We start from the raw sequence: 16,005 nt of genomic DNA, 5'->3' as shown, positions 1-16,005 counted from the left end.
TCTGTAGCGATTCCCTGAGCGGTTTACGAGCTCTCGACCAGTGTTTTCCTCGTTCTCGTCTGGTGCTGGCTATCCATGAGTCTCTGCATACTCTTGCCCGTAGCGGCCGCTCTGTGGTCTTTGTGTGGACCCCCGGTCATGTCGGTATCCCGGGTAACGAACATGTTGACCGCCTGGCGAAAGAGGCCACCAGTAAGCCATCTCTGGACTTTGGCCTCCCAGAGACTGATTTGCGGGCAGTCTTCCGCCGCAAAATCTTGGCGCTATGGGACGATGAATGGCGCGAACTGACAACGCGCAATAAACTCCGTGATGTCAAGGAGACGACGGCTGTGTGGCGGTCATCCCTGCGAGCCACTCGCAGGGACTCAGTAGTTCTTTGCCGGCTCCGCATTGGCCACTCCCGGCTGACACACAGTTATTTACTGCGCCGGGAGGACCCTCCTCTATGTCGATGTGGGGCTGCTTTGACAGTGGCCCACATTTTGATGGCCTGCCCCCTTTTAGCTGTGATCAGGCAGACATTTGCGCTGCCTGATACGCTCCCTGCCCTTTTAACAGACGACTCCACTATGGCTGCCTTAGTTTTACGTTTTATTCGGGCAGGGGGATTTTATCATTTAATCTGAGTGTTTCTGTTTTATTTTATTGTTTTGTGTTGATTCTGGCCTTTGGCCTATGATTTTAAACTGATTTTTTAATGTGTTTCTCAGTGGTTGACTTTTCCTTTTTTATTTCTATGGTCGGCCAACCACCGTCACACTCTGTGTGGTTTTAGTTCGTTTTGTCTTGTCTTTGTCTGAGTTTCTCTTGTTCTGTTTCGTCTGTGTTCTATTCTGTTCCTCGTTTTTATTCTCTGTGGGTGTTCTTTGTCTTTGGAAAAAGGGACCGATGACCGTAGCAGTCTGGTCCCTTTGATCCCCCCCAAACCAACCAACCTTCATAATCCTAGTCAAGATCTTAAAATCGGAGTTAAGCAACGTAATTGGCTGAAAGTCATTTAACATAGTCGGATTGGTTATTTTAGGAACCAGGACAACCATTCCTTCCGTGAACTGCGGGGGGAAGGCAGCATGCGATAACAGTTCGTTATACATGGCGGTCAATTCGTCGCCGATCACATCCCAGAAACGTGAATAAAATTCGACCGGCAAGCCGTCTAAGCCGGCAGCTTTGTTCTTGGCAGCGCACGCAAGGATGGACTTAACTTCAGAGTTAGTGACATTGGCCAAGAGAGCAGCGTTATCATCCTGATCCACAGTGGAGGCGATGTCGTTTAAAAAATCATCCCCCGCCGATAGATCGGTATCTGACTCGGAATAATGTTGTCGAAAATAATTGAAAACATGCGTCTTGATAGCACCCTGTTCATTGTACAGATTCCCGCCAGCATCCTTCAGATGAGCAATAATTTTTTGTTTACCACGTTTGGTTTCCCGTATGAGATGGAATAACGATGCGGACTCGTGGGAGACGTCATCAGAAGAGCGCGATCGTACCCGATTGCCAACAAGTGTTTCACGAACTAAAGCAGCAATTTTTGCTTTGATACGCTTGATGCGGATCAGGTTGTCGGACAAAGCAGAGGGATCGCTGTACAGCTGGCGTAAACCGAGGAAATAAAATTCTAGAGACCGTTTTCTCCAATAAGCCCTGGTCCTGGCAAACTGGCAAATACACTTCTTAATCCGCGGCTTAACAAAGTCCGTCCACCAAAGAACGCGCTCCCTATACCGAGCTTGCCTCTGGAGGCACTGCTGCCAGGTGTCAACGAGGCAACGCCGTATGTCCGCTTCATCTAGCAGCGAGACATTCAGCTGCCACGTGCCGCGTCCCAAAAAGGTGTTCTGTCGCACATGCCGAATCGTTATATGGTATGCGGAGTGGTCACTGAAACTGAGCGGCCATAGTTCACAATCACGAATGGTACGTAAAAGATCTTGAGAAACATAAAACCTATCCAGACGGCTAGAAGAAGCAGCGCTCACATAGGTATATCCCATCGTGTGTGGTCGAAGGTGACACCAACTATCTTGTAAATGCAGTCCATCTGTTAACATTAGTAGCTCGGGACAAAAATTAAAATTCGGACTTTGATCTTCTTTGCGTAAAACGCCGTTGAAATCCCCACCCAGGATGATCTTCAGACGCACGTTTGTCAATAAGGGCACAACTTCAGCCCTAAAAAAATCACTTCTGTCCCTTCTGCCAGCGGACCCTGTCGGGGCGTACACGTTCAGGAGAAGCAAATCCTGTAATTGGGCGGCAATGCCGCGTCCCGTTTCTAAAATCGCTGTAGGTTGGTAAGCGATGCCAGCTTTGAATAAAATCGCAGTGCCCGCCTCAGAGCCAAGATTTAATATGGCATCATACCCAGGTATTTCTCCAACCTTGGGTGACACAACTTCTTGGAAGAAAACTATATCTATATCGGCGGCATATAGATAGTCGGTCAAGCATTTAAGTTTGACATCGGATGCGATCCTATTTAAATTAACTGTGGCAAGTTTATAATCTTGCATGGTGGGGATAGAAAGGGTCCGGTTTATTCACTTTCGTCTGCCCAAGACTTCTCAGCTGGCGTATGCTGATGGCCAGTATCCATCAGCTCAGGACTCGGACGGTCGACATGCATCTCCATATCGGCCTCCCCCGCGTGGCGCGCGACGGAACCCATTGCATCTGTGCCGCCGCGTTCACTGCCGTCTTTTCGGATCTGCTTTATAGTGCGCTGCAATTTCTTTTCCAGAGTGCGGATCTCCTCCTCACTCTGCTTTCGTGCCGACCGCTTAGATTTCCCAGTTCTTGGGGGAGGTGCGTCGGCGTCAGAAACGGTTTTGACGTCCGTCAAGAGGCTGTGTGTAGAGCCTTCCTCAGATAGGTCACTGCCGAGAGGGAGGGGTGTGGGGGGCGCAACGTCAGTGGGGCAAGAAACGCGCGACCTGTCGCCAACATCCGACAACTGTTTCAGCTCGACGGACGTAGTTGGAGTAGGGACGGGAGTCGGTCCTGCATGGTCGGCACGAAGGCCGACAGTCGGGGAAACCTGCAGGTGTGCAGTGTGGCTGTCGATATCGGGGACATCACTACGAACGGGACATTCGGGGGTTGCCGCAGAGTTGTTTACAATGACCGCACCGGCGTCTGCGGTCACCGCAGCCGGTTGGTGGAGCGTCGGTTGTGTCGTAGGCGACTCCATCAATGTCTGCGCGTAAGACAACCGATTGCCATCGTGCCCATCGAGAGGTGTAAGACGATGTTGTATTCCTCGGCGACCCGCCCGGACACGGGGACAAGCAGATTTTAAATGGTCGGTAGAACCACAAACTACGCAAGTTCGCGGTTGTCCTTCGTACATCACCAGCGCTCGAAAACCCTGCACCAAAATGTTGGACGGGATGTGCTTCGTCAAATCAATTTTCGCATGCCGAACGCCGTTATCAACATTGAAATGTTTGTAACCACTCCATTGCTCGGCATGAATTTGCAAGACATTACCGTAGGGAGACAAAGCTCGCCGAATTCTATCGAAGCTAACTTCGAAAGGCAGATTAAATATACGGACGGTTCGTAGCCCTAGTCCAGCATGACTAACGGATACTTTACAAATTACGCCTTTAGAATTCACAAAATCCGCTGTGCCTTCCGTGAAGGTCATAATACGAACGCAAGGATCGTCACTAATCAATTTTACATAAACAGCGTTCGCAAGAAAATTATACGAAAACCCAAGAACTTCGTCATCTCGCAGTCCCAATCGATCGTAAAACTAATCAACGAGTTCGTGAACCTGTGGTCGAGCAAATCCATACGGAAATCCAAATCGTAGCGTGTAACGTCTCAACTCATCTTCCATCACTTTCTTGAAGTAGTACTTACAGTACCAACAGCTGCGTGCGCCCTTAAGCACAGGCGAAGCGACCACTACCGCACGTCTGCACACGGCCGCGGCCGCGGCGGAACTCCTGATCTGGAGTCAGACGCGCTACCGTTGCGCCACGGAGTCGACGCTGCTTAGGTCTTGTCATGAATAGGTTCCTCGAACACTTACTGTACCGTTCAAACCTAAGAAATAATGACAGTAGGATCCACGAGAGACTCGTCCCAGATGTAGTTGCTGTGGCGGGGGTGTAACTCAGTGGTATTCCGCCGCCGGCGGCCGTGCTGTGCGGACGTGCGGAGCGGCTGTTGCGGTGTTTACATCGTCGCTGCGAGCGGCCAGCGCTGTGTGGTGAGTGCGCGCTTTCTGCGTTAGTTATAGTCCACGATCACATTTCTAGAATGACATAATGGAGCAGACAACGCGATGCGATACTTTGAAGTTGATTTTCGATCCGAACTACTCCCGGCCGAAATCTTACGAAGTTGAGGCATTTATCGAAGAAACTTTTCAGATCAAAGTGGATGAATTGATTGGAATTCACCTGTCGATTGTCAGTCCGACTGTGTTCCTTAAGTTATCCAGTTCTGACAAGTGCGACCAAATTGTAGAAACATGTGGTGGGGTGGCAAAATTCAAACATTCAGACGGACATATAGGGCAGGTCACGGTTTCGCGTGCCGGAATGGGAATAAGAACGATTCGAATCTTTGAGCTCCCCTTTGAAATAACGCCCGAGGAGATTAACAACAAACTGAGAGACTATGGCACCATTATCAGCAATGTCGCCGAAAAATGGTCTAGCTCCAGTATTTAATGGAGTCAGGCAAGTTAAGATTGACATGCTGAAACATATCCCATCGTATCTCTGGATTGGTGGATATCGAGCGATCATCATTTACGATGGCCAGCCGAGAACCTGCTCCGGTTGTGGTTCGACCCAACACGTCCGCGCGCAGTGTGTTCAACGGCGTGTGCCCCCCTGCGGGTTCGGGGGTTAGAATAGGCCCGCGGTATTCCTGCCTGTCGTAAGAGGCGACTAAAAGGAGTCTCAAATGTTTCGGCCTTATGTGATGGTCCCCTCTCGGGTTTGACCTCCATCTTTCTAAATTATTCCGAAGAGCGAGCCAATTGGGGAAGGGCGCCTTACATGGTGCACTGTATCCGTCGTGCAATTAGACCTTTAGCCGGCTTTCTCGTCGTTGCAATGGTGTCCCGCTCGTTTTCGATCTCTTGGGCGATTACCACGCTGCACTTTGCAGTGTTTCTTTTATCTGCGACGACGACCTTGGTCAGTTTTGCACCTAAGATCCAGCACGGTAGCCAGTCCGTTGTGGTGGGGCCGCCATGTACCCTCTTGGTTGTAGCCCCCTGACAACACAGGGATCGCTCTACTGATGCCTGCGCCGTTAACTCCCCACGTATGCCAAGGAGTAGATGCCCATCTCCTTGGGGCATCAGGACTCCCGGCAATGGCTGTCCTGCCAGGTGGCTATTGCTGCGGCTGGGTGGCGCCCGTGGGGAGGGCCCTTGGTCGGAGTAGGTGGCATCAGGGCGGATGACCCGCAATGAAGCGTGGTACATCATCTCTCGCTGGCGGCCAGCCGTCAGCAGTCTCTAAGCGTTCCAAAGCTCACTTTAAGGCTACTGTGTATGACCCCAAATCGTTCCCCTCCCTGGCCACACCATGGGAGGAACGAAAGGCTATGAATGAGAGCGACAGGTATTCGCCCCGGTATCTCGTCTGTACCAGAGCTGACGGGGAATCGTTTGTGTCTGTGAAGCCTCAGTTTTTTGTGGAACATTTAGAGGACAAGTTCGGGGCGGTGGAGGGCTTGTCCAAGATGCGGTCAGGGTCAGTCTTAATAAAAACGGCATCCTCTGCCCAGTCACGAGCCTTGCTCGCTTGTACGGAGTTGGGGGATGTTTCTGTCACTATCACCCCCCATAAAAGCTTAAATATGGTTCAGGGAATTATTTTTCACCGCGATCTCCTTTTACAGTCCGATGACGAGCTGCGCGCCAACTTAGAGCGACGAGGTGTACATTTCGTCCGGCGCGTTCATCGGGGTCCGAGGGACAATCAGGTTGCTACCGGTGCCTTCATCTTGGCCTTCGAGGGTGATACGTTACCGGAAAAGGTCAAGGTGATGGTCTACCGATGTGACGTCAAGCCCTATATCCCTCCCCCGATGCGGTGCTTTAAGTGCTGGAAGTTCGGTCACATGTCCTCTCGCTGTACTTCTAGCCTCACATGTCGAGATTGTGGACGCCCATCTCATCCCGATACTCCATGTGCTCCGCCTCCCGTCTGTGTCAACTGTGGAGAGCCCCATTCCCCTTGCTCGCCGGACTGTAGTGTCTTACAGAAAGAACGCAAAATCATGGAATATAAGACCCTGGACCGACTGACTTACACTGAGGCCAAGCGGAAATTTGAACGGCTACATCCCGTGCGCATGATGTCATCTTATGCCTCCACTGTCACTCCTGCTCCAGCTCCTTCAGCTGCAAGATATACAGTCAGCTCTCGGAACCAGAGGACCTCACCTGCCCCCTTGACAATGGGGGCCCCTTCTCTTGCTGTTGCTCCCACACCATCTACCTCGGGAGCAGCACCCACTACACCATCGGGGACGCCAGTCCCCCCTTCTCAGCCGGAGAAGCGTAAGTCTTCTTCGGCTTCTCTCGCTCGGAAGGGATCCCTTGGGTCACTCCCTTCCCAGGTTCCTACCAGCGGCACGGCAGACACCAGCCAGTGGCTGAAGCAGCCACAGGTCGCTGGTCGACGGGCTTCGCGTTCCACTTCGGTCCCAGAGACTGACTCCACTAAGCCCTCTCACCAACGGCAACCAAAGGAACAGCGAGAGAAAACGACTCTGAAGACCCGTAAGTCCAAGGCACCTTCGGTGGCACCTACTCCACCGCTACATAAAAGCTCTGCATCTGAGGATGAGGTGGAGATCCTTGCGTCCGCTGAGGACCTCGATCTCGCCGATCCCTCAGACGCAATGGATAGCACTTGCACGGGTGCTCCATCGGATGTGGCAGGTGACCCAGCGGCGTAATCTGCCTTCCCAGTCCCGTCACGCCTTTCTCTGCAATGGCAACTACCATCCTCCAGTGGAACTGCAGCGGTTTCTTCCACCATCTCGCTGAGCTCCGCCAACTTATCAGCCTTCACCCTTTCTCCTGCATTGCTCTCCAGGAAACTTGGTTTCCTGCAATGCGAACCCCCGCCCTCCGTGGCTATCGGGGTTATTATAAGAACCGAGCAGCTTATGAAAGGGTGTCTGGTGGCGTCTGCATATATGTCCTTCACACTCTGCACAGCGAGTCTGTCCCTCTCCAGACGCCTTTAGAGGCTGTCGCTGTACGCGTGTGGACGCCACAGGCTGTTACCGTCTGCAGTGTTTACATTCCACCGGATGGTGATGTCTCGCAGCATGTCCTGGCTGCACTGGTCGCCCAATTGCCGCCACCTTTCTTGCTCTTGGGCGACTTCAACGCCCATAACCCTCTGTGGGGTGGGTCAGTGGCAACACGTCGAGGCGCCATCGTTGAGGGTTTCTTGTCGCAGCTCGATCTCTCGCTGTTAAATGATGGTGCCTTCACACACTTCAGTGTGGCGCATGGCACCTACTCCGCCATTGACCTTTCAATCTGTAGCCATAGCCTCTTACCGTCTGTCCACTGGAGTGTGCATGACGACCTGTGTGGTAGTGACCACTTTCCGATCTTTTTGTCACTACCACAGCGCCACTCTTCTGGGCGCCCTAGCAGATGGGCTATGAATAAGGCTGACTGGGACTTGTTCTCCTCCACTGCCGCTTTTGAGCCTCTCTCTACTGATGACATTGATGCGGTGGTTCAATCGGTCACCACCGGCATCGTTACTGCCGCCGCATCAGCCATTCCCCGTTCCTGTGGGTCCCCTCGGCGGCGGACTGTGCCTTGGTGGTCGCCTGAGATCGCTGAAGCGATTAAAGATCGCCGGCGGGCGCTCCAGCGTCACAAGCGACATCCCTCCATCGACCACCTTATCGACTGCAAACGGCTGCGTGCGCGGGCCCGCCTCCTTATCCGCCAAGGCAAGAAGGAGTGCTGGGAGCGGTATGTATCCACCATTGGCCTCCATGTCACTCCATCGCAGGTCTGGGCCAAGATTCGACGCGTCTACGGCCATCGGACCCCTGCCAGCGTCCCTGCGCTCTCACTGAATGGAGCAGTTTGTACTGACTCCGACGTCATTGCAAATCGCTTAGCAGAGCATTTTTCTATGAGTTCCGCCTCTGCGAATTACCCCCAGGCCTTCCGCTCCATTAAAGAGCGGATGGAACGTCGGAGCCTTTCGTTTCGCACCAACCACCTAGAATCTTACAATGCTCCATTTAGTGAGTGGGAATTTCGCAGTGCCCTAGCTGCTTGCCCTGATACCGCTCCTGGGCCAGATGGCATCCACTGTCAGATGCTGAAACACCTTTCAGTGGACTGCCAGCGGCGCCTTCTCGATCTTTACAACCGTCTTTGGGTCGAGGGGGAGTTTCCGTCACAATGGCGGGAAGGCGTTGTCATCCCCGTTTTGAAACCTGGAAAGAACCCTCTGGAGGTGGACAGCTACCGTCCCATTAGCCTCACCAACGTTCTTTGCAAGTTGCTTGAACGTATGGTGAGCCGGCGCTTGAATTGGGTACTGGAGTCTCGGGGCCTTCTTGCTCCGTCTCAGGGTGGGTTCCGTAAAGGCCGCTCCGCCACCGACAATCTGGTGAGCCTGGAGTCGGCCATCCGTACTGCCTTTGCCCGCCGTCAGCACCTGGTCGCTGTCTTTTTCGACATGCGGAAGGCGTACGATACGACATGGCGTCATCACATCCTTTCTACGCTTCATGGATGGGGTCTTCGGGGTCCTCTGCCGATTTTTATCCGCAATTTTCTGTCGTGTCGTACCTTCCGCGTGCAAGTCGCGGCCTCGTATAGTTCCTCCCACGTCCAGGAGAACGGTGTGCCACAGGGTTCTGTTTTAAGTGTCTGTCTGTTTTTAATAGCCATTAACGGGCTTGCTGCGGCCGTGGGAACTTCTGTCTCCGCTTCCCTGTATGCTGACGACTTCTGCCTTTATTACAGCTCTACTGGCATTGCAGCGGTTGAACGTCAGCTACAGGGCGCTATCCGCAAGGCGCAGTCTTGGGCTGTAGCGCATGGGTTTCAGTTTTCGGCAGCCAAGACCCGCGTTATGCATTTCTGCCGGCGCCGCACAGTCCATCCTGAGCCGCAGCTTTATCTTGCCGACGAACTGCTTGCTGTGGTGGAGACCCACAGGTTTTTGGGGGTGGTTTTCGATGCCCGGTTGACTTGGCTGCCTCATATCCGGCAGCTCAAACAGGCATGTTGGCGGCATCTCAATGCTCTGCGATGTTTGAGCCACACCCGCTGGGGCGCCGACCGCTCTACCCTGTTACGGCTCTACCAGGCGCTCATCCAGTCCCGCCTGGATAATGGGAGCCTGGCTTATGGCTCAGCATCCCCATCTGCGTTACGGGGGCTGGACCCAATTCTCCACTGCGGGATACGCCTTGCCACTGGTGCTTTCCGCACCAGCCCTGTGGACAGCGTACTAGTGGAGGCAGGTGTACCTCCACTGCGGTTCCGACGCCAACGTTTGCTGGCCGCTTATACTGCCCATGTTCTAAGCTCGCCCGGGCATCCTAACTATCGTCTCCTGTTCCCGCGATCGTTCGTCCGTCTGCCAGAACGTCGGCCCCGGTCTGGTTGTACAATAGCGGTCCGCGTCAAAGAGCTTCTCTCTGGGCTTCGGGTTTTCACTGTTCCACCTCCTTTCCGGTCTCCTTTGCATACACCCCCATGGTGTGTTCGTCGCCCTTGCCTTCGGCTCGACTTGGCACAGTGCCCGAAGGACTCAGTCCCTCCGGAGGCCTTCCGCCGCCGCTTTTTTTCCATCCTGGCCACGTATCAGGGCTCTGGAATTGTTTACACCGACGGTTCGATGGTTGCTGGTCGTGTCGGGTATGCGCTCACTCTAGGGGACCATTCCGAACAACGTTCCTTGCCGGATGGCTGCAGCGTTTACACTGCTGAGCTGGTCGCCATCTTTCGTGCCCTAGAGTATATCCGCTCCTGCTCAGGTGAGTCCTTCGTTATCTGTAGCGATTCCCTGAGCGGTTTACGAGCTCTCGACCAGTGTTTTCCTCGTTCTCGTCTGGTGATGGCTATCCATGAGTCCCTGCATACTCTTGCGCGTTGCGGCCGCTCTGTGGTCTTTGTATGGACCCCCGGCCATGTCGGTATCCCGGGCAATGAACATGCTGACCGCCTGGCGAAGGAGGCCACGGGACAACCGTCTCTGGATGTTGGCCTCCCAGAGACTGATTTGCGGGCAGTCCTCTGCCGAAAAGTTTTTGCGATTTGGGACGCTGAATGGCACGATCGGATCACGCACAATAAACTCCGTGCCATTAAGGAGACGACGACTGTGTGGCGGTCATCCATGCGAGCCAACCGCAGGGACTCAGTCGTCCTTTGTCGGCTCCGAATTGGCCACTCCCGGCTGACACACAGCTATTTACTGCGACGGGAGGACCCACCTTTATGTCGCTGCGGCTCCATTTTGACGGCGGTCCACATTTTATTGGACTGTCCACTTTTAGCTGTGCTCAGGCAGTCGTTCTGACTGCCTGACACGCTCCCTGCCCTTTTAACAGATGACTCGGCTATGGCTGCCTTAGTTTTACGTTTTATTCGGGCAGGGGGCTTTTATCATTTAATCTGAGTGTTTGATTTATGTTATTGTTTTGTTGATTCTGGCCTTTGGCTTATGCTTTTCAACTGGTTTTTTAACGTGTTTCTAAGTGGTTGGCTTTTCCTTTTTTTTTTATTTCTATGGTCGGCCAACCACCGTCACACTCTGTGTGGTTTTAGTTCGTTTTGTCTTGTCTTTGAGTTTCTCTTGTTCTGTTTCGTCTGTGTTCTATTCTGTTCCTCGTTTTTATTCTCTGTGGGTGTTCTTTGTCTTTGGAAAAAGGGACCGATGACCGTAGCAGTCTGGTCCCTTTCATCCCCCAAACCAACCAACCAACCAACGGCGTGTGACGCAACTGCCGACTGGGGAGCGAGACCCGCCTAGTCAGATGGCCACGCTACCCATGACGTACGCCGCCGCAATTCGCAGTGACGTCGCCCCAGACATGTGTTTCGACAGGGCGGTAGTTGCTTATGCCGACGTTCCCGATGGTAACGTAGCCATGGATACTAGCAACACAGAAGCTACAGGTCCAGCACACTCACAAGACGAGGAAACTGACAGACGTGCAGAACAAGACCAGGCTAAGACGGCAGAAGAAGGCATGTGCAAACCACTCGAAGAAGTCGGGCAACACAAAGAGGACACGGTTGCCACGTCGGAGGAAAATGACCAGCAGCCTACAACTGTTTCACCGAAGAAACGGAAGAAACGTCGAATAGCCCGACAGGGAGCAGCAGAAATCGCGCCAATCATGCGTGAAAAGGCGAAACAGATAGGCCAAGAACTGGCGGAGACGACACAGGCAACTCCTCTGGAAGATCGAACAACAAAGAAGAAGACCCGAAATGAGGACACTGAACCCGACCGTGGAATCCACATTCCGGACGGTACAGCTAGTCCGAAGGACCCTCCACCTGTACCAAAACCGGACACGCGGGAAGTTACGTGCACGCGAGATTGGGCGGATGACATGGAGGAGCAAAACCATGATGCAGAGATGGCTGACATACCACAACGTTCAGGACGGACGGCACCCGACCGTCGACAAGATGTGTCCACCCGGCAACAAACCACCATCAAAGACGCTCGTGCAGCAGATGATGATGCCGACTTCTTCTAAGTGGAGCAAACATCCACTTCACCTGGCAGACAGTATCCCACCTGACACGGTATAGTCGACATGACGTCCTTGCAGGCGTACAGAATTGCGACCTTGAATATAAATAAAATTAGCAGCACCCTCAATCTAAGAAATCTCCAAGATTTTCTGTACGCCGCTGATGTTGACATCTTAATGCTGCAAGAAGTAACGGCTATCCGTTTGGACGACATCACTGGCTACAACGCCGTCATCAATCCTGGCAATGACAATAGCCTCGGCACAGCGATTATGACTAAAGAGGGGATCCTACTTACAGACGTGACGAAACTGCCGAACAGTAGAGGTCTCGCTGTCACGATAAACAACACCAGGTTTATCAACATCTATGCCCCGTCAGGAACCGGAAACAAGCGCCGCAGGGCCGAATTTTTCAAGGAGGACATCGCCCCCCTTTTCGCGGTGCGATTTGAACAAATAATATTTGCGGGTGACTTTAATTGCGTGCTGAGTCCCAAAGATCAGACGCCAAATTTTAACAAATCTCTGGAGCTGGAGAACATCGTCAGAGAATTCCATCTGTTAGATACTTGGGAACTAAAACATGGTGATCAGCTCGGTTTCACCTATATCACCAGCCATTCCGCCAGTCGTATCGACAGGATTTACGCAACGTCCAAGAAGTAACAGTCCGAGCTATGGCCCACTATTTTCTCTGATCATATCGCGTACATATGTACGATAAACTTAGAGAAACAAGGCACTTACAGGGCGAGAGGTCAGTGGAAGCTAAACGTTGCTCATCTTTCGGATCCTGGATGTCACGCCGCCTTCCACACCACTTGGGCAGAATGTGAAAGGAAGTTCCACTTGTATGGTACGGCGCTGAATTGGTGGCTAAACTGCGCGAAGCCCGCAATAATAAAGACAATGAAAACTTACTCCCGTGAAAAAGTCGCCTGGCGGAAGCGGACATTAGACTTTTACTTCAGCTGTCTGAGAGACTTGTGCGTTCGGGATGCTACAATCATAACAAACTATGGGCAAATCAACAGAATAAAAGCAAAATTGCTCACCCTGCAGATACACCATCTCGAAGGCTGTAAAATACGAACGCGTTTGCAGAACGGTACACGAGAAGAAACAACGTCGATGTACCACATCCTCCAAGAGAACAAAAGACAAAAACGGAAAATTCTGACGGAACTCAAAACTTCAGACGGGAGACTCTTGACAGATCAAGCTGCAATACGAGACGAGATCCATCGACACTTTAGTGAGTTGCTGGCCAATACACAGACAGATGAAACAGCGCAGCAAACTCTCACTGCTAGGACGACAGAGCAACTCACTCCAGAAGAAGCTGATGTGCTCGCAGCAAGAATAACGGATGAAGACGTCGAAGATGCCATCTCGAGGAGTCCAAAGAATAAATCACCTGGACCAGATGGGCTTCCCGCTGAATTTTATCAAACTTTTCGCGAAAAGATAATTGCTAAATTGACACTCGTCTGCAATGAAATACTAAATGCCGACACTGACCTTCCGAAGGAATTCTGTGAAGGTACAGTGGTCTTAGTCCCCAAAACACCAAGAGGCAAAACCGTGGAGAATCTTCGACCCATAACACTTCTCAATAGTGATTATAAAATCTTCGCCCGCATCATGATGCAAAGGTTTAATTCAGTTATTCGTACAGTGACAGGAGCTTACCAGACAAGTGTGGGAAAGGATAGAACGATATTTCAGACCTTATGCGACTACAGAGACATTATAGCGATATCAGAAGCCTGCAACATTCGCTGTGCCCTGATGTCGCTTGACTCTGAAAAAGCTTTTGATAAAGTTAATCATTCGTACCTGTTCCGGTGTATGACATCCATGCACTTCCCACAGAAAATTATAGCCTCCGTGAAAAACATACTGACGAATAGCACGTCAAGAATCAGTGTCAACGGACAACTCAGTCACCCGATCAATATTCACAATTCGGTAAGACAAGGTTGCCCCATGTCCATGACGCTTTTCGCGATTGCGCTTGAACCTCTCTTAGTATCCCTGACTCGGCAACTGCGCGGACTACATATACACGGACAGAAGATCATATGTCAAGCCTACGCGGACGATGTAGGGGTACTTGTGACTGACGACAGCGAGGTGGCTACAGTACTCGAAGTTGTGGCGACCTACGAACTGGCGTCAGGAGCTAAACTCAACCGCAATAAATCTGGTATTATGAATCTTGGTAGGGGCATAGAGATCAGAGCCGCTGGACGTATCAACACTGTGGAAAAACACTAAAATGCCTTGGAATAGAATATACGAATAATATCCGCCGCACAGCCGCTCTCAATTACAGAAAATTACTTGCCACATTACGAGCAAGCATAAAACAACACAGCTTGCGTAATTTAAATGCAATACAAAAAGTGCAACTAGCCAATACCTATATAACCTCCAAAGTAAACTATGTTGCTCAAGTGCTTCCTCTGCCACGCACCATAGCACACCAAATGCAAGCAGCGCTTGGTTATTTTGTCAGCAGAGGTCAGATATTTAAGGTTTCCTATGATACCCTGACGCTATCGACACGCAATGGAGGGCTACATCTAACAGACATCTACCTTAAAGCGCAAGCGCTATACGTTAGCAAAACTTATAAACAGTGGCAACGATCACCGCGGACCTTAGTGGCTCATCTCTTACGTGAAATCACCCCAGTCAGCAGAGATCCACCAATCGATGTGCATCACATCTCCCACGAGCTGTACCACTATAAACACTTTCTTGTGGAATACAGCTATGTACGCCATAGAATACCGGAGAAGGACATATACCAGGTTAAGGAGGTTTACAACACCTTGCTGGAAGGAAAATTGCGCAATCGAATAGAAAACAAGTTTCGACATTATAACTGGAAAAACATATGGGAAAACATATCTGACCCCCATCTACCATCCAATGTGCGATCGACGTGGTACCTCGCAGTCAATAGAAAAATCCCCACCAACTCTAAACTGCACGCGATACGTCTGGCACACACACCAAACTGTCCCAGCTGCAATGTCGTCGACACCGAAGAACATCGTTTCGTCTGTGACGATGTGAAAGACGTGTGGAATCTCTTCCGGCAAAAACTAGCACATGTGCTCCGCACGTCACCTAACACCATTACACCGACACACGTCCTTCTGCCAGATGACGTGCCATATCCTAACACTAAAAGAAGGTCAGCCAACTGGCTCAAAGGACTGACAGTCCATTACATCTCAACGGCTATGACGAAGAGTGCAGAAGACTTTTGGATGTACCTTATGACAGAACTTCAAAAGCTCGAACGACAAAAGAAATACAAAGAAAATTACGCAAATTTCTTGAACCGAACTTTGTCCTACCGACAGAGCTGAAGAACGATTAAACGATATTTATTTATTTATTTATTTATTTTTATGAAATTCTCTATTAAGTTTCTCATCCCTTTTGCGCCAACGAGGTGGCTATTTCGTTTACCCTTTGCCCTCGTGTAGCAGCACTAATAGGTTGCTGACGCAACCCTGAGACGCCATCGGGCAGAAGTAAGCCTGGCTCTCCTATAAAAATCGAACCGCACAATGATGGAAGAATGTAGCGGACCTATTTTCTTTCCACAACTCCAAAAGAAGGGATTTTGTTCACTTGTACACATTTACTTCGTTGGTCAACTATCTCTTATGGAACAAACATAGCACAGAAGCTAGCCGAAGAAGGCACAAATGGCGAGCGGAAGGACGGGCTGTAGGGGAGGAAGTCGGCCCGAAAAAAAAAAAATAAAAAAAAAATAAAAAAAAATTAAAAAAAAGTGGTAGAGTATCTGCTTCGCATGCAGAAAGTCCTGGGTTCAAATCCCAGCTCCTCCAATTTCTGTTTCTCCATGCAGCAGTACATGAAAACTTTTGCCTATCACCATATTCTATAAAATTCAGTGTACAAGATTCTTCCCCCAAGCAAGTGGATTTCGTACAGTTCGACCGCATGGCGGGAGGACGATGACCTGCAAGAGCCTGGGCTGCGATCCCCCCATTGAAATGTTGCTCCAAAGCCTTCGGTATGGCGTGCAGAGTGCTTCTGAAACATGTATTTGCAACTCACCGCGACAACCGTCATTTGTTTTTCCGAGATACTGAAAAATGAAGGGGGCACCCGGGATTGAACCGGGGACCTCTCGATCTGCAGTCGAATGCTCTACGACTGAGCTATACCCCCTTTCACGATCTTTCTATTCCCATA

The 16,005-nt window shown here is 51.1% G+C and overlaps 1 non-coding gene across 1 annotated transcript; it reads right to left on the bottom strand.

The window, feature by feature from the left end:
• Positions 1-15,909: 15,909 nt before the first annotated feature.
• On the bottom strand, positions 15,910-15,981 carry Trnac-gca (transfer RNA cysteine (anticodon GCA)). Its single transcript has one exon. It is a non-coding gene; the product is annotated as a tRNA-Cys (tRNA).
• Positions 15,982-16,005: the final 24 nt, after the last annotated feature.

Source organism: Schistocerca nitens, chromosome 4 (genome assembly GCF_023898315.1).
Source record: "Schistocerca nitens isolate TAMUIC-IGC-003100 chromosome 4, iqSchNite1.1, whole genome shotgun sequence".
In the NCBI taxonomy this organism is placed as follows: domain Eukaryota; kingdom Metazoa; phylum Arthropoda; class Insecta; order Orthoptera; family Acrididae; genus Schistocerca; species Schistocerca nitens.
Note: the sequence above shows the minus strand (reverse complement) of the source record. Positions and strands in the feature narration are given on the sequence as shown.